General features: G+C 47.4%; 1 protein-coding gene across 9 annotated transcripts in view; it reads left to right on the top strand.

Annotated features, from left to right (window-relative positions):
* The window catches only part of LOC147447465 (RNA polymerase II C-terminal domain phosphatase-like 2), a 92,296-nt gene that overhangs the window by 34,330 nt on the left and 38,358 nt on the right, over window positions 1-19,608 (top strand). The gene's annotated exons all lie outside the window — the stretch shown is intronic.

The raw sequence follows: 19,608 nt of genomic DNA, 5'->3' as shown, positions 1-19,608 counted from the left end.
ATCACACCTGATCAATCTCTGCTATGATAGCCAAATAGCCATTAGCACAGCAATATGAAGATTTGTCTCATTGTACCTGGGTGGCCTTTGGACCTTTAGGTGTTGGACAATCAGAAGCAAGGGCAATGCTCTTTCTGAATATACAAGGTCTTTGTATGTGAACTTATGCCCTTGTTGCTTGACAAAGGCCTTGTCGTTATCGCGGCAGCTTTGGTCTTTAGTAGTAGGTTGTGGTTTCTAGGTGGCAGATGTAAGGCGTGGTTAATCATGTCCTTTGTGATTCTGACCTTCACTTTTTCTCCATCTTTATCCGCCAATGTGGCTACCCTGTTGTATTGAATTGATGACATCAATTTGTGGGCTCTTTGGAAGTTTGTGCCCCAGGGTTGGAGCCAAAAGAATTTGTCCATCTAGAGGAATCTTGAGCCTGCAATGCCCTCTTGTTGTTGATGCAAACTCCAAAGTCTTTTGTGGAAAGATTGTTGTCTTTACTTTGGTGCCGTCAGCGGCTGCAAACTTGCCGATGAATATATATGCAGGTATTTGTGTCAGCTCTTCATCTGACACCTGTGCTTTCTCATTGGATGAAATGTATATGACTTGATAGGGTTGTGCTTCCCATTGCTTTGTTTTTTTGACTATGGACATTCCCTTTCCAATGCTCCCGTCACCCACCTTGTGACACATCAGGAATACCCATCACCTACTCTTTTCTCACTGAACTTACGGTACAGTTCCCTTCGCAATGCTATATGGCACCCATCCTATCAGGCATCAGAGTTGTCCATTCCTTGCGGATTGTTGAGTACTTCTTCCCGATGCTCCCTGTCAACTATCCGATGTAACGCATCAGAAGTTCCCGTTCTTGGTGGCTTTATAGATATTCCCGTTCATAGTGCTCCCGTCGCTACTATGAATGACGCACTAGAAATATTTGTACTCGGATGTCTCTAGTGAGAAAAACCATCTCACTTATAATTCCAATAATTCATTTAGGATTATTTTTTTCGGTGTCTCTAGTGTGAAAACCCTCTCACTTATAAATCCAATAATTCATTTAGAATTAATTTTCCTTGGGATAAAGCCAATTTAGCAACACCTTGAGAGCTTTGGACTAGAGTGATGATGAGGTGCGTTGTAACAAGCCTTGACAAGCAAGCGAGAAATCAATAGCAACACACGAACAAAAACTTAACAATTGTACTGAGAGAGAGAGAGAGAGAGAGAGAGAGAGAGAGAGAGAGAGAGAGAGAGAGAGAGAGAGAGAGAGAGAGAGAGAGAGAGAGAGAGAGAGAGAGAGAGATCACACAAAGCGGCGGAGTTCCGCTTCTAGATGCACCGGCCTCAAAAACTGGCGTCCCTTTCTTTCGTGATTGATGATTGCAAAGTACAATTGCCAGGAGGTGTGTTGTGTCAGGCTTCCAAGCCAATCTGATAGAGCCCTCCCCTTGCGCACACTAAATAGGCTACAAGGAGGCCCTAAACTAGGCAGCCCAACTTGCTTTTTAGTTCTTAAAACAGAAGCCCAAAAACTCTCACCAAAAGCTTTGCAAAAATCTGCCGTACAGACTATCACGTGGCAACTCGTAAATTGTGGCGCTAAGGTGCCACGTGTTAAGTTCATCAATTTATGGCATGATTTGATTTGGTCCAGCCTCTTCTGTTTAGTAGCCATTTAATGGCTTGCCACATCATCACACTTGTGACATACCCCCCTCTTGGAAGAAGGACCCTTGCAGAACAGACAAAGGAGAGAAACTAGTTGTTACTTAGTTTGAATGGATGCTTCTTGAAAGGCTACTTCTCAACTCTTGGACCTGATTTGGTGGAGGCTTGATCCCTTTTAGATGGCTATCTAGAATTTTGCAGGTTATGAATGGCCCTTTCTTTGTCTTTCATAGGAATCACATCCTTGCCGGATTGCTAAATTTTTGAGTTCCAATGCCTCTCTGGCAAGAGCGGAAGCAATAAGCTGAGATAAAATATCGTTAGGATACAACTTTGTGTCTTTTTGGTAAACAGGTCCAATGAACTCTCTCTTCTTCTCCGCCTCAGTGATAGACAAAAACGGAGAGGCTTGTAGCCAAGCTTCCCAAAACTTCTCTACATATTGGAGAACCTTCTCACCCCTAATTGCCCAATTTTGTCCCATCTTTTAGTGATGGTTTGCATTGCATTTGGCAATACGAATTTGAGCAAAGAAGCGTTCACGCTATAACGAGCATACACCATCTGGAATTAGAATCTCTACCCGAGATGTATCTTGACAACTCCGACTTTGGCGAAATTTGGCAACAGCTACCAACTGGTAATGAAATTTTTCCTTACTCTATCAAGGATGGGTATCTTTATTTTCATCAGGCTCTTTGTGTGGCACGCCCACTTAGAACAAAAGTGATGGATGAAGCATCTCCTTACGCCGGACATAGAGGTATAATGTCCACAATATAGGCCTTAGAAAGATATTTCTATTGGCCAACACTACAGGCTGACATTGACAAATATGTTAGAGACTGTGTAGCATGCGAGAAGGCTAAGTATAATCGCCATAAAACTTTACCTTACTTCAGCCCCTACTGTAACCGGCTTGGACACTCCAAGCGAGAAATCAATAGCAACACACGATTAGAAACTTCATAATCATTGAACTTTAATATATATATATATATATATATATATATATATATATATATATATATATATATATATATATATATATATATATATATATATATATATATATATATATATATATATATATGAGAGAGAGAGAGAGAGAGAGAGAGAGAGAGAGAGTCAACATGGCCCGGCGGAGTTCGGTGCTCAGAGGTATTGGCCCCAAAGACTAGCGCCCCTTTCGGTATTTCTTTTTATATTAATCTTTAAGCAAAGTACAATTCCCGTGGGTGCTCGCTCTCAGACTCTGCGTCCAGATGCTCTGCAGAGTGAGCCCCCCTGGGTTCATTATAAAGGTTACAAGGGATGCTAAAAGCAGAGCCCCAGAAGCTTTCAAACTCAAACGCAAACTGTCCCAAAATTAACTGGCTTAAAATCTGCAAGTAAAAACAGCCAGCACTAAAAGCAGAATTCCGTACAATTGCCACGTCAGCATGTCAGCGTAAAATTAGGAAATCTGTACGCACTGCCACGTCAGCAGGCCAACGTAAATTATGGGATTCTGTACAGCTGCCACGTTCAGCCAATCAGTGCACTTTGCGGAGATCCGTACTGTCAGCCACGTCATCTCGTGTGTGTGTGATCGAGCTCTGCCACATCATTAGTTTGTGACATACCCCCCTCTTGAAAGAATTATAATCGCCCTCAATTACGCCTGCAAAAACAAACAGAAGCCATAAATTGTCTCAGTAGACACTGATTGTTAGTACCGACGCACTAGACACAACACATCTAGCACTTGTACAAAGCGACAGTCACATCACAGGACATCACTCGACATCACATGACAAATCACAGAAAAATTCATTCCAAATCTCAAACCATGACCATCAGCAACGTATTTAGTAATCGCATCTAGATCCATTCCGGACCTCACTTATCCGCGATTAACTAGTTCTTATTGTGACATGTCTATAGAGATTTATGAGACTGAAATGTTGCAGTCATTTCGTCTTTCAGTTCCTACACTCAAACAAATCAAATGAGAGAGTACAAATCAATTATATTTATTTTCGGGAATTCCGAGTCATAAAGTCATTCAGCAGAATACTGTCAGCCCATTAGTATCCTTGAAACCCAAAGGGGACATCAGTGACCTTATTCAAAATCGGGGTAATCCGTTGACAAAGGAGCGGAGTGACTCCCCTCTTGTGCAAACCCGCTGCACTAGATTCACCCTTGCTGATTCGGGGCTCTATGGGAGTAGACTATGCTAAACCGAATGCTTCAAGGTAAAGTTCCAAAATCTAAGGAGTATTTGCTAGGTCCTCCTCCTCCATCCACTTCGTATCCAATGCATGATAGTTCTTGAATTTAACCAAGAATCGCCTAATCACTTTACCTTTTATCTTTCTTTCCTTGTGTGCCAAAATCTGTTCTGCAACGAGTATCTCCTCACTTTCCTGCACTTCGGGTTGCTCGTTAGGCTCCCCATCAACTGGCACATCAACTTTAAAGGGCTTCAAGAGACTCACATGGAATGCATTGTGAATCTTCCAAGTATCGAGCAGCTTGAGTCAAAAGGAGACGTCATTTATCTTTTCTTTAATGTGGAAAGGGCCATAATACCTCATGTTGAGCTTTGGAAAAAGCCGCTCCTTTCCTTTTCGTTTTCTTAGGCGTGCCTTCACAAAACGTAAGAGCATCCAATAGTCTTCCTTTAATTTCAAATCGCAACGTTGTCGACTTGCTGCCTTCTTATGTCGTTCTTGAGATTTCTCTAAAGCCTCCCGGACCTTGGCAAAAGCAGTGTCCAAGTCCCTCGTGTACCGGCCGGCTTCAAAATTCTTATCTTGGGTCTAGGGAATGTTTTGATATACCAGCTGATTCCCTTTTTTCTTTCTTTCCTTGTCCTGGGACCTGCGGGTAGCGTCTTTCGCTTCCCCTGTTCATTGGCACGTCATAGTCAATCATCGGAACCCTAAGACACACTTTCATTTGATTCCTCTTTCTCTGGAATCCTTTGATGAACTTGCACCCGGTTTCCTTCGTTCGTCGGAACCCTCTAATTCTCCAGAATCCTGTGATGAGCTATCATCTGGTTCTCTTGATTTATTCTCTTCATTGGTAGACTCTTACCTTTTTGAGGTGGATACTATCCTGCTCGACATGCATTCCAAATCGTTGCTTAGTCATGTCTCATAAGTCTCTGAATGGAATGAGACTTCTGGTTTAAAGCTTAGCCTTGAATCTCTTTAGCGAACCACAGTAAAACGGCCCAATCTGGTCTTTCAAAGTAATCTTTCGAAACGAAGTGGCAAAAGTATCCCAAAATCTCTGGCAGTAGTCATCCAATGTATCTTTCTCAGTCATGTTCAAGTGATGCCAAGGCGTGATGACATCTCTTGCATATTCATCTAATATCCAAGTTGACGCGGGAAAAAAAGAATTTTAACCACGTCGCATGTGTTTCTCTGCAAAATAACAGAGTAGATCACCATGCTTGCACCGTTCTTTTCAAGTAAGATGCCGCCTGTCGTTGCGTGGAATGTTCTGAGAATTGCTTTCCAAAGAAGGTGGCGTCAAACTGTTGTACAAACTCAAGGGCTCGATGGGTGTCCTGGTAGCCTGAAAAAACCTGACAACGGCTTGACTCCCTTCTGTGAACTCCTTGGTTTTCGTGTCGATCTGGTCATTGTCAAAAGAGGACGAGCTCTCCTCCTCTGAACTGCTAGGTGGCCTTCCATGCCTTCTAAACGTTTTCAAAAACAAATCTTGTCTTAGGTTCTTAGAAATTGAAGAAGCTTCTTGGCACCCTCGAACACTTCAAATGGCGTCTTCCCCGTGTGTCGTTGTAGGCAAACTCCACCAAGGGAAAATACTTTTCCCATTTAGTCTTCTGATCCGAAGTCAACAAATTTAAAACCATTGAATTGGCTATTTCAAATTGCCCATCATTCTGCGGGTGGAATGAGGACGAGAACTACAACCTTGTGCCAATGTTCTCCCAGATTGCCGTCCAAAACAACTACTAGACCAGGGATCTTTGTCTGAAACAATGGACTTAGACATGCCAAATATTCGAATAGTTTTGCCAAAGGATCGGGCTTAACTGTCTTCTTTACTGCAGAGCAGTGAGCCTGCTTACTGAATCTGTTGATGACCGTCCAAAGGCCATCATGCCCACTCTAAGTTTCGGGAGATCAAAAATAAAATCCATTGCAATACTTTCCCAGGGATGGGTGGGAATGGGTAAAGGCTGTAGTAATCCCTGTGCCTTATGCTTGTCAAACTTGACCTTCTGGCAACTGCGAACAAAGTCTTCCACATCCTTCTTGAGCCTCGGCCAAAAGAAGTAACATTCCACACCTTTCAAGGTGGTGTCAATGCCGCGGTGACCCGTGAAAAGTGGACAATGGCACTCAGTGACAACCTTTTCCCTCAACGGCTGTGTGACGTACAACATCGTTTTCTTCATCAAGTAGCCATCCCGTATGGAATTCCTGATACTATCTCCCAATTCTGTATCCGAGTGAATACATCGGAAAAAAAATCTGGCTTGGTGGCGTATTGATCAACCATATCCTTGAAGCTTCTATGATGAATCGCGGAAATAGCCAAGACTAGGGGCTTCCGAGACAATGCATCTGCCACCAAGTTTTTCTGTCCCTGAACATGGACAATCTAGAAGTGAAAATGTGACAAGTTGTTAGCCCCGTAAAGACCGTGAAATCGGCTCCGAGTAGGTACCACTGAGTAAGAGCATGGATCACTGCCAGCAGCTCTTTCTCATAAATCTGTGCTGTCAATTCTGGCCTTGAAAACAATCAGCTTTCATAGGCAATCACATGGCCTTCTTGCATTAAGACTGCTCCCAGACTACAACCACAAGCATCACAAAATAACTTCGAATGGATTTTGCAAGTCTTGCAAAGCCAAAACTGGTCCAGTAGTCAGTTTATCTATAAGTGTCTGAAAGGCAGTCACCGTTGTGGATCTCCACGAGAAAGGGGCTCCTTTTTGTGTCAAAATGTGCAAAGGGGAAGCTACCTCTGCAAACTTTCGAATGAACCACCGGTAGTAGGAACACAAGCCCAAGAAGCTTCTAACTTCATGAACATTCTTCAAGTTAGGCCAATTGCGAATAGTCACTTTTGGCCGGATCCATCTGTACCCTTATTGTTGTGATGACTTGTCCTAAGAAATGTATCTGAGGCAAGAAAAACTCGTTCTTTTTTACATTTATAAGCAATGAATGCTTCCTCAGTGTTTGGAATACCCACAAATGATTGGTACTCTTTGAAAATCCAGAAAGTCGTCCTGAAAGATGTCTTGTAGACGTCTTCAAGAGCAATACAGATCTGATGATAATTACTCTTCATATCAATTCGACAAGTAGAATTCTGAAGTCTGTCAAATATATCATGGATCCTCGTAAGATGGAAATCTTTTCTGGTTCATTGGTTCTTTATTTTGGCCTCGGCTAACTCTGTAAGGTGGCCGGTTTGGTGGTGTACTACCATGAATCAATCATGTGATCTTCACGACCTAAAGGAGGCAACTCGCTTTGTACGCCTTTAGAGAAACAGGCAATCCCTATTGCAGAAAATCTTGTTGTTCTTTTTCGAGGTCAAACATATTCAACCTGCAATCATCATTCAGTTCTCTCAAGAAAATCGACTAAAGAAACTGAATTTCATCAAGTACAACCTCTTTGCCCTTCATTTGTCAAAGCCGCTTTCTCAGCCCAATAGTCAACCACTGCGTTGTTCTTGTGGTACCAAGGGATTCCTCGGAGGACATCACACCCTTCCAAAGGCATGATATAACAGTCCTTGTGCCCTAAACACCCCCGATATTGCAAACGAAGTTTGCCAATAATTGGTCCTGTCCGGGTGCCACTAGAACTACCTTTGCCTGTGGCCTCAGCTTGTTGGGCGTAATTCCAAGTCAAGCCGCGAATTCAAGTGAAAAGAAGTTGGCCTTGGCTCCTCCATGAAAGAAAATGAGGGCTTCTTGATCGTTCACTTTGCCCCAAGTGCGGCAAAGTTTTGTACTTTCGTTCATCTGATTCGATTCAGGCCCCACGCAATGTGGTACCAGTTCTGCTTTCATCTTTCCTTTTCTTCCGCACTCGGCTGCTCCTCTGTAACGCTCAAGTTTATCTTCTAGTGGTCCTTTGGTTCAGTGTCTTTTCAAGAGCTCTTGTCCATCTCTTTCTGCGAGTACAGATTCCGGTTTTCTGCACTCGTTTGTCCTTTCGGCTTTTCTTCCTACCTTAGAGGAGAGCAATTTCTACATGCCATCTCGAGTAAATGTTATCAATTGGGTAATTCTTCAGGTGTTTCGCCAATCTCGGGTCCCTAGAGTACTTAATCAATCTGTCCAAACATATGCCAATCTACAGTTGACGTTTTTACTCCGTTCTTGCAAACTTGTCCGTCAATTTTTTTTTTGGGCCCAAATCTTCATTCTTTTCTTTAATTCCCACGCCGGATTTTCAACTTTTCTTTGCCTTCCCACTAAGAGGTGTCATCTTTGTCGGATTCTTCACAAGAACAATGTGTAATCTGGGATTCTTTATGGCTTTATGCCCTGTAAGACAGAGTGATGAAGATGGGAGCGCGCCCGATGCGCGATGTATGAAGGGTGGGAGTGGCTAATAAGTTTGGGGTCAGAACATGAAGATTCTTTCACAAAAGTCTGCGTGTGTTGCAAAAAGGATCAGATCCTCCGTAGAAGAAGAATCTTTCTGTGCTCTGATACCATTGTAACCGGCTTGGACACTCCAAGCGAGAAATCAATAGTAACACACGAACAGAAACTTCATAATCATTGAACTTTAGGGGGGAGAGAGAGAGAGAGAGAGAGAGAGAGAGAGAGAGAGAGAGAGTTCCGTGCCCAGAGATATTGATCTCAAAGACTAGTGCTCCTTTCGGTATTTCTTTTTATATTAATCTTTGAGCAAAGTACAATTCCCGCGGGTGCTGGCTCTCAGGCTCTACGTCCAGATGCTCTTACTAAGTGAGCCCCCTTGGGTTCTTTATAAAGGTTACAAGGGATGCTAAAAGTGTAAGGTGCAGCGGAATGAATGTTGAACTTTGCTCAAGATGAGTGCTCCGAACCGTGCTCAAGATTCCTTTTACTTACGGAAGGGAGAGCCTTCCGTTCCTTTACTGAGAGAGTGCAATGGACACAAACAAAGTGGTGAACACTGTGAATGAAGGTGCTGAAACTAAGAGATAGAGAGAGAAGAGAATACGGCATCGGGAAGTTGTCAAACCCTCCTCCGAAGGCCCCACTCTCTATGGCGAGAGCGGTCTACTTATGATTGCACAAATCTCTACAATGCTTGGACTTGCCGACAATGTCGACAACGATGAGGACGACGACGAGACTGGCTGATGTCACAAAACGGGAGCGTACATGAGCACTTAGAAATCTGAAAATTATAATACTTTGCAAAAGGGAGAGAAGGGAGAAGATCGACATAGTATTGGGGACCAAAAGATGGGCTGGTCTCCCCCCGTTAAGAGTATTCTTTTATTCAGGGAGAATTCTTATACAAGCACGAGAACCCGAGGAAACCCCTCCGTTCTGTAATCTTAGACCTGTAGGTCGTACTTTCCCGTAAAAGGGCTTGGGCACAAGGCCGTTCCTTCCCGTAAGGGACTTAGGCGTGAATCCGTACTTTCTCGTAAGGGACTTAGGCGTGAAGCCGTACTTCCTGTGAAGGGCCTTCCCGTAAGACGGGAGATTCCTGCAAAACAAACCACACAGAGCAACAATTCTCAATGCGTATCGACACCTTATACCTGTCGCTCCTTGCTCGGAGAATCGACCTCCGTACTCAGTCGTCACGCGAACACTTGCAAATTCTGTTGCCAAGCTTTGCTCCAGAATCCCAGCGCTTGCACTTTCTGCTGCTTCCGGCTCCCCCAAACTGAAACGCTGGCTACCCTTTTATAGGGTCTGACACCCGGCAGGAATAGGGGTCCAAAAGCAGAGCTTGGCGCTCCTAGAGAGAGGAGAGAGAAAATCGCGTTTTCTAGAGAGAGGAGAGAGAGAGATCGCAATTCAGCCCCCCTTGCGTTGGTTTTAGCGTTGGCTTTTTCTATAAGAGCCTTGCTTGCTTTATTTTATTAATAAAGGGGCCGGTCACTTAAAAGTGACCGGTCACTTTATAAAATAAAGTGTGAACCTGTTCAATCTTTAAAAACTCACTCAGTTAGTGAAAACAATGCTACACGGACACATTCCAGGCGTCCCCTTGTGCAGGACACGGCACAGATGCAATGCAGACACAGACTCCTCGCGGGAAAGCATCTGCCTTCCCGCGACTGTTCCTGCTTTTCGTAAAAAGCTTCATTGAACCCATCTTTATTCTTGTGCTTGCGTTCTTACGTGTACTTTCTTACTCAGTTCGGATTTCCTCCTTAGCCTACGGGATGCCCCCTTACTGATGCACCCGTCACCCATCATGTGACGCATCAGGGGCACTCGTAACCCGGCCCTTTCCACCGAACTTACGGAAACTCCTTCGCGATGTTTACCGTCACCCATCAAATGACACATCAGAGTTGTCCGTTCCTGATGGCAGTTCCTGTAGCTACAATCTTTTAACAGTTCTTAGTGCACATAATAAAATATCATAAAAAAGAGATTTAATCATTAAAAATAAGAAAATAGTCCAATTAGCAACAGCTGAAATCTGAAAACGCTAATGGCAGAAATCTGCAAATGTTTATTTGCTGAATTCTGACTCTATGTCGGTGACGATGTCGATGACGACGATGCGACGACGACGCGGTGAAAACGCAGATGCTGAAATCTGCGTTTTCCGGGCTGAAACTGCAAACTACGCGGGGTCTGACCGTGAGGCGAGGATCTGCTACGGGAAGGTGAGATCTGCGAGGTTCGGGACTTGTTCTACGGAGTGTCTATGCTGAAAACTGAAAATGCTGGTCTTCTTGTTGGTTCTGTCGCGAAGATCTGTAAAACCGCTGGTTGGTCTTGCTGATCCAAAAACGCTAAGTTGAATTCTGTGCTTGCGGTGGAAATCTTCTAATGTTGGGAATGCGCTGTCTTCTGCGGGGAATCTGCTAACGCTAGGGCTGATCTGCTGTCTACTGTCGCCGAGAATCTGCAAGTGCAAAAACGTTGGCTGATCTGATGCAAAAATGCTAGGCCTTCTGGTGAGTGAAAACTCTAGAGTTGTCGCGGGGGGAGCTTCAGTTAGAAAGTGCTAGCGCTAGGTTTCTATATATACAAACTTAGCAAAATTGCCCTACCTAGTTTCCAACAAAAGTCACTTAAAAATAATAAGTGAAAAATGTCAAAAATAGGGAAAATAGGTCTATGCACCGTAAAAATGCTCCTAATGGGTTCTGATGGAAATCTGATGATCATGCTGTGTGCAACCAGAGGATATGCATCTAATCTAAGTGTCTGGACATGCACGGTGTGCGAATAGACTCACAAAAGGGCTAGATCACTTCCTATTCTAGACTGACTTGACTGAACTGAAACCTGATCATGCTGTAGCTTGTCTACGGACACATAGGGTTGGATGTGTCACGTGACAAAAAGCAGAGCCCCAAAAGCTTTCAAACTCAAAAGCAAACTGTCCCAAAATTAACTGGCTCAAAATCTGGTAGTAAAAAGAGCCAGTGCTAAAAGCAGAATTCCATACAACTGCCACGTCAGCATGTCGGCGTAAAATCAGGAAATCCGTACGCACTACCACGTCAGCAGGCCAATGTTAATTACGGGATTCTGTATAGCTGCCACATCAGACAGTCAATGCAATTTGCGGATATCCGTACTGTCGACCACGTCATCTTGTGTGTGTGTCCGGGCACTGCCACGTCATTAGTTTGTGACATCTACCAATACCCCAAGTACTTTGGGAAAGTATTGCGATGGATTTTCCACTACCCCGAATGGAGATGAAGCAATTTGGACTATTATTGATAGATTCAGTAAGGAGCTCGTTTCATTCCAGTATGAAAGCCATCAAAGCTGATCACACGGCAAAGATTTTTGTGGGAGAGATTTTTAAACACCATGGAATGCTCAAAACGATTATAAGTGATCGCAATCGTGAATGACTAGTAATTTCTGGAGAGCACTTTTTATGAAATTAAGAACTAAGCTGAATTTTTCCTTAGCTTATCATCCTCAGACTAATGGACATAGCAAAATCGCTAGCTCTACAATCCAAAACATCTTAAAGTGCTATGTTTCAGAGAACTAAAGAGAATGGGAGAAGTATTTACCTCTAGCAGAATTTTCCAATAATAACACTATGCATTCCTGTTAGATGCAGCGGAAGGGTTTAAGGATTTTGCTCGGATTCGGTACTCTGCACAAACACGTCACTTTACTTCACTCAAGAGAACTGAATTGAACACAACAAAGAGAGAGGCAGAGAGAGAGAAAAGAGAGACGACACTGCATGTCGGGTCCAAATCACCCTCAAGGGCCCCCTTGCTCTGTTGTCAGAGCAAGTACTTGCTTTAATTACTTGCACAAATGTTGATACAATGGCTGAATGCTGAATATTGAGTGCTCCATGCAGAAGATCTACAAAAAATGCTAGGGTGAAAAAACAGTGGTTGATCTGATGCAAAAACGATGACTGATTTGATGCAAAAATGTTGGTTGATGCTCCCAATGGGGACCAACAGGTTGCGGTTCTTTCTGTTGGGAATGGGATCGTGCTAGCTAGGGTGATGAAAGAGAAACATCGTGCACACAAGTGAGGGTGTGTTGGCTAGATTATCACTCAAGCAAATTAGGTTCCAAGATCAATTAACTTGGAGTCATAAACACGATCTTGAGTATTTGCTAAGCCATCACAAGCTCACCATAAACAAGGGAGATGTAATGCAAAATAGACTTGTGTTTATTCATTCATGAAATGAGCTTTAAGTAGCTCTATAACCTTGCACCTCTGCATGTGGGAAAATTCCTTCTCTTCACTGCTTGACTCATATTCTAGGACAAAGCTCACACTTAACAATCCTTCCCTTGAGATTTGGACTAGGAAGAAACTAAAGAAACTAACATCTTTGGCACATTCCAATCTAGGAGCAAAAGAACATCTCCAATCCTCCCCTTGAGGTTTGGACTAGGAAGAAACTGAAGAAACTGACATCTCTGGCACATTCCAATCCAGGAGCAAAAGAACATCTCCAATCCAGGAGACCATCCCCAATCCAGGAGACAAACTATCTCTAAACCAAGAGATACTCAAGCACCTCCCCTCGAATAGATGTATAAAACTGAGACCAAGCTAGTCCAAGCTATCTCTAAACAAATACAATTGAAAGGGAAAGGCAAAACAAAAAAGCTAGAGAATGTCGTCGTAGACTAGAAGGCTATTGCTGCCTTCTTCTTCATCTTCATTTTTTTCTTCTTCGGCCAAATACACTTTGGGTCTTGGATTTCTGCCGGTGCTGCCTCTGTCCCTTTTGAAACACTTGGAAGGAAGGTGACCCTTCTTCCCGCAAATGCTACAAGTCTTGGATGCTAGACAGTCCTTTGCTATGTGCCCTTCTTTGCCACACTTGAAACAAGTCTTGTTACCATTGCCAACTGCAAAAGCTCCTCCCCCTAAAGTAGCATTCCTCCCTTGCTTCTTCTCCTCAGACATTAAAGAGTTGATGACATCTTGAAAATCTGGTGTTGGATCCTTCTCCTTTATGATGGTCATGATCTGGTCAAAGGTAGGTGGAAAGGCTGTTAGAAGAACTGTGACTTTGTCCTCTGGTCTTGCACTGTTTACATAAGCTAGCTGTGTGGTCATGCTTTTGAGGCGATTGACCAAGCTTGCAATATCTCCGTTATGTTCCATTTGTAATTTGTATAGATGTTTTTTTTTTTTCCGAGAAAAAGATCCTTCTATTAGTTAATGAAAACTGCCCATAGGGCTACGTCCACCTCTGCAGGAGAGGGCTACAACAAGCATGATGGGGAGACTCTCCCAATGAAAAAACAGCATATATACAATGGGGCTAAATCAAGAGATGGGAGGAGGGAAAAAGCCACATAGGTGGACACTAGTGCCATCTGAGCACCCCCTAGACCATGGTGTAAAAAGGCCCAGGGCGCCAGAGTCGAAGGAAAGCCTCTCGGCGCTCCCGCATGCTGTCGGAGCTGCCCTGTAGTCCCTCAAGCTGTCCTCTGAGAGTATGGATCAGCTCTGGCCAAAAGTCACGAACAGTCTCTGCTGGTGGCACAAGGCGAGCCTCAAAGATGCGGAAACAGCGGGCCCGCGAGATGAACCAGAGAGCTAAGCCGCTGATGAGCTCCCAACACTTCTCCCTCTCACTGCTCCACTCCTGTGGAGTAAGATCAGTAACAGGCTGGAGTGTAGGTCGCCCCCCCTGTATCACTATCATCCTGCTGGTGGAAGATAGCTCAAACTGAAGTGCCGGGCTCGTGAGGGTGGACCAAGCCGCTGCCCCCCAAGTGTACTGTCGAGCCATGGAGAGGGCAGGCATCAGCCGAAGAACTCGTAGCCACACCTGTTTGGCCGAGGGACAGTCCCAAAGACAGTGACGCTGACTCTCCACCAACTGGTCACAGGCTGTACATGCGGCCGAGAGACCACTATGCACAAGCCAGCTCCCAACTGCTGTGGCTCTGTGTGCAACCAACCACTGGAACAAAGTGACGCGCCTCGGCTGTCTGGAGTCCCACAGCCTCTGCCAAAAAGCTGCCAAGAACTCAACTGTGAGGCCCTCCTCTTGCCAATGACGTGCTGCAGCGGGGCGGGCCTCTCTCTGCGCTGCAAGTATATGACGTCCTAGCCGAACAGTGTACTAAAAGAAAGGGACTCCTGGGCGGTCTGCAGAAGAGAAGGGGTCCCTCCATAGCCACTCACCAGGATCCCACTGCACTCGTGCCAATGGACAACACTCCCAAGCCCATAGCCTCCAGTGCCCTGTCTCAAGAGCTGCTGGGTCAGGGTCTATGACGCAAGTCCTCCCACAGATGCCCACAACACGGATCCTCTGGAAGCAGCACTCTGCTACCTGCGGGGCCTCTACTGCAACTCGCTCTAATCGTCCCCCACCCTGAAGCTCGAAGAACAGGGCTGGGACAGTCTCTGAACAGGCCCTGGCTGAGATGAGAACCTCCAGTCGTGTGAAGGCTCCCATCCATCGGGGTGCTACTGGCTCGAGAGGTGTGAGCCACTCAGCGGGAACTGACTCTGAGATGTCTTGACACATGCTCTGAACCCCTCTCATGCCCTGTAGCTGGACAGCCTGTACCTCCTCTGACAGACCTGTGAACTCTAGCCAGTCACCTAGAGAGCGCGCTGGACCTGTTGCCATGGGACCCCAAGAAACATGAGGCCTACTCCCAACCAAGTCGCCTCTCTGGGTGCTAACCATGGGGTTCCAGACGAGGGGCTGCCGTAGGCGCTCCTCCGTGCATGTCGGCTGTCTCTGCTCTAGGCCACGCCGTAAGAGCTCCCAAGAACGAAGCAAACTCACAGCAAATCGGTCCTCCAGTCTCTTGCTCAAACCAACTCGGCGCAACTCTGTGAAGATCCATCTGGTCGAAAGTTGCCAAGGTCCTCCTGACTGAGGCACCCTGGCACGAAGCCTCTGCAGCAAGAACTCCTTCCAGGGCTCCTCGCCTGGAAGAAGTCCTCTGACGACGAACTTCCCAAGAAGGGCTCTGCTCTGCTGTGCTGGATCAATGATCCCAAACCCTCCCTGAGAGCAAGGGAGTGTGATGACCGACCAAGCCACCTTGGCTCGGGCAATCTGAGTGTCGCGTCCTGACCAAAGGAAGTTCCTGATCAGCCTCTCTACCTGGCTGATACAAGAACTCGAGAAGATCCAACAAGAAGTGATGTACCACATAGTTGCCAACAACACCTGGTTGGCAACTACTACTCTACCAGCCAGCGAAAGTCGTGTTGAGCTCCAATGTAACAGCTTTCTCCTGATGGACAGGAGAAGCGGAGCAATCTGCTGCTCGGGGGACAAATCCAAACCAACCTGACAACCCAAGTATCGAACTGCAGTCCCTGGAGGAATCCACCTGAAACCCTCTCCTGGCATCCACTCTGGCACAGGAGCACTGCCAACCGAGAAAGCCACTGTCTTTCTCCAATTGATCAGTGCGCCCGATGCACAGCAGAAGGTCTCCAGAGTGTGCCCACACCTGTGTAGATTGGCCTCTGGCCCTCTAAGTACAAGGCTGAATCGTCGGCAAACTCAGCATCCAGAAGCTCATCTCCCCGTATAGGGAGTGCTAAGCCCCTCAAACCAACCTGTTGTGACACCAAAAATCTGCTCATCGCCTCCGCATAGAACAGAAAGAGAAAGGGGGCAAGAGGACAACCCTGTCTGACCGATCGTGTGAGCATGAAGCGCTCACCTCTACCTCCTGCCAAAAGCACCTGACTGTGAGCCTGTCTGTACAAAGCTGACACCCCTCTGATCCAAGCATCTGAAAAGCCCATCCTGCGAAGCGTGCCCTCTAGAAAGTCCCAGTCAACTCTGTCGTATGCCTTCAATCACAAGGTCCTCCCCACGGAGACGTGCCAGGGCAGAAGCCTCCCAGAAAGTGAAGATGTTGTCAAGGATACTACGTTCCTTGACAAAACCTGTCTGAGTCCCATGAATAAGGCTCTCCAAAAGTGGCTGAATCCTCAAACTCAGAGCCTTGGCAAGAATTTTGTAGGCTGAGTTGAGGATGGTGATAGGGCGCCACTGTCGAATCTCATCCAAGGAGCCACCCTCCTTTGGAATGAGGTAAATCAGGCCCTCACTCATGCTATCCGGCATCACTCCTGTGTGCAAAATGTACTGAAAGGCACTACAAAGATCTAGGCCAAGCAAGTTCTAGTACTCCAAGAAGAAGCTGGGAGTCAGCCCATCCTCACCGGGACAACTACCACGAGGAAGGGCCCTAAGAGCCGTGTGCAGCTCCTCAAGCTGAAGAGGTATCTCTAGCCTCTGGCGCATCTCCTCAGTCACAAGACAAGGCATCTGCGCCCAAACCTGCTCCCTGCATGCATCCTGTCTCTCTGACTGAGGCTCAGCCGACAGTAGCTCACGGTAAAAGTCAGTAGCAACTGGATGCATATCCTCAGGCTCACAAACAACTGACCAATCGGGTCTCCTCAGCTGTTTGACCTTGGCATGCGAGTGCCGAGGTCCCACTGTCTCAAAAAAAGCACCTGTCACTCTGTCACCTACCTGAGTCCACTGAGATGCCTGTCGGTGAAAGGCAAACTCATGGCGCGTCTCCTCTGTGCAAGCAAGCTCCTGTCGAGCCTGCTGTAGCTGCTCCTCCAACCATGGACTGTCTGGATGCTGCTCCTGCATCCTCTGTAGTGAAGCAATGCCTCGTCTGAGACGTTGCTCCTCCTCTCTCGCTGCAGCCTGTCGAGCCAAAGACTCTTGGAGAAAGAAGTGGCTAAGCTGAGCTAGGCCTGAGGCCACTCTGTGTGCCGGTAGAGCCTGGCTGTCCATGCCCTCTGTCCAAAGAGCCTCGACCCTTTCTCTGAGTGCTGAGTCCAACAAGACCCGCTCTGGGATGCGAAGCATCGTGCTCCCACTCCTCTGTCTGTCTGCCACTGTGAGGATCACTGGTGCATGGTCCGAGAAGGATGTCCCTGCCAGGATGCCCACTGATCCCCCCATGTCACTGAAGTAGTCACTAGTGTAGAAGCGATCTATCCGCGATAGATTCACTCCTCCCACTCTGCGGTCCGATCTAGAGAAGGCAAGACTCTCTGAAGGCCTCACAAAGCCTGAATGCTGCCATGTATCCGAGACCCTCAAAGTCATACACAACCTCTCCCAAGCTGCTAACTCGACTCCATGCACAGTAGCATGGCTGCCTCCGATCCTGTCAGAGGGGTCCTCCAACATGTTGAAGTCCCCTCCTACACACCAATGGTCAACCTGTGGCAGAGACTCAACAATCTGTGACCAAAACTTTGCACGAGCACTCGCCACATTGGGCGCATAAATGTTCACGAAGCCCACAAGGTCACCCTGAACCTGCAGAGTGATCCACTGAGCCCTGCCTGGAACAATAATCCCTCTGCCCACAATGGCCTGCTGTAGTGAGTCCGCAATAGTCATACATACCCCACACTGGATGCCTCCAGGTCCAAAAGCAGCTGACCAAAAGGTATCATAACGTCCACGCAAAATCTGACCACATCGCCGAATGCTGCTCTCAGACAAATAGTGCTCCTGAAGCATAAGGAGATCAATCTCTCCTCCCACAAGGCAACGCTGCAGCTCCTGACGCAATCGGCCCCGCTGTCGCTGAAACTGGGGCCCACCTAGTCCCTGCACATTCCACGAGACGATCCTCATGGGGAGCAAGAGAGAACAGATGCTGCCGCAGCAGCAAGACGGGCTATCTTCGAGGCAGGCTTGGATGGGGAGTAATCCGCATCCGAGCGTCCTCTAGATAGGCGAGCCTGTAGTGAGTGTCTGGCCCAAGCCCAAGCAGAGCGAGCCATGCGTAAAGCAACCTCCTCTGTCAAGGAGTCCTCATGTATGTATACATAGCAAGGCAAACACTGCGTATCAGCAAAAAAGTATACCACAATGTGCCTACATCCTGCTGAGTCTGGGGGTGTCACCGCAAACTTGGCTAGTGGCCACAAAGTCTGCAGCAAATCTGTAACTCCAAGTTCTCCCATGTGGTGAGAGAACTCGAGAACCTGTGTATGCAACCATCCCTCCACTGAGTCGAGGGACCACTCTGTCTCGGTCCTACCACAGAGGGGAAAGGAGAAACCAACTGCCGAGTCCAAGGCCTCTGTCCCCCTAGCGGCGAGGAACCGAGCGTGGACCCTGAAGCAAGCTGCCTCGTGGTCTGCTGCGGAATCGCCGAGAAAGCGAGTGAATCCGTAATCGAAGAAATCCCAGCGGCGTCGGAGGTCAATGCTCGTCAGACCACGAGGGATAGCTGCAAGGGAAGATGTCTGAATCTGCAGAGGGGGCCGCAAGAAGGGCTGACCCTCTCTCGCTAGGCGACTCGTGGCAAAAGCACTGCCAAGAGATCTCCTAGCCGCCGGTGAGGGACCAGTCTCCTGGGTCGACTGAGGTACTGGAGCAGGAGGAGGGGGAGCAAGAGCGGGGGGGGCGGAGGAGAAGAGAAGCGTGGTGGGGCGACAGAGACAGAGGGGCGAGGTGGGGAGTGGGCGGGAGCTGAGGGCGGGGGAGGGGATGAAGAGGAAGAGGGGAGATCTGGAGGTGGGAAGGCTGGCGAGGGTGAAGCGGAGGTGGAGGCTGGTGTAGGGGACTCCTCCTGCTCAAGAGGACCAAAGCGGTTCCCCGTGGGAACCCACTGCTGCTGAGTAGGCACCTGAGGGCCACTCTGCGTGCCAGGCTGTCGCTGTGGCCCCTAGCGTCGACGACCACGGGCCTGCTGCCACCCCTCCTCCGCTGGAGCCCCAGGCTCGGAGGGTGGCTCAGAATCTGTGCGTTGTGTCGCTGGCTGAGGCTGCGGCCCAGCCTTGGCAGGCTGGGGCTGAGGCTGAGGTGCAGGTCGTGGCCTCCTCCGTGGACAGGCCTTCGCTAGGTGGCCCGTATGTCTGCAAATGAAGCACTGGTTCGGGAGACCCGAGTACTCCACACTCTGTCGAAACCAACCCCCACTCACCCGAGGCAAGAGGATGACCTTCGGGAGCATGTGGGTATCTCTGACCAAAACTCGAACTGAAGGGATGCCAGCCGCCTTGGCAGCTACTGATGCTGCCGTACGAGGTGTCTCCAGAACAGTCCCGATGGCGGAGCCAATCCTGGAGAGAAGTGGAAGGTACTCCCTCCGTAAACCCGGAAAGCAGACTGAGATGGGGATGTCTGCCTCCTCTACTAGCACATCCGAAGTCGGGTCAAAACCATGTCGCCACTGTCAAAAGTGGGCGCGTGATGCTCGTATAGCGAGTGGACTCATAGCTATGACCTTGGAGGCCATCTCAGAAGTCTCGAACTCGAT

This window comes from Adiantum capillus-veneris, chromosome 11 (genome assembly GCF_014529385.1).
Source record: "Adiantum capillus-veneris isolate H3 chromosome 11, ASM1452938v2, whole genome shotgun sequence".
Classification (NCBI taxonomy): domain Eukaryota; kingdom Viridiplantae; phylum Streptophyta; class Polypodiopsida; order Polypodiales; family Pteridaceae; genus Adiantum; species Adiantum capillus-veneris.
The sequence above is the reverse complement of the archived record's forward strand: the minus strand, read 5'-3'. Positions and strand labels throughout refer to the sequence as shown.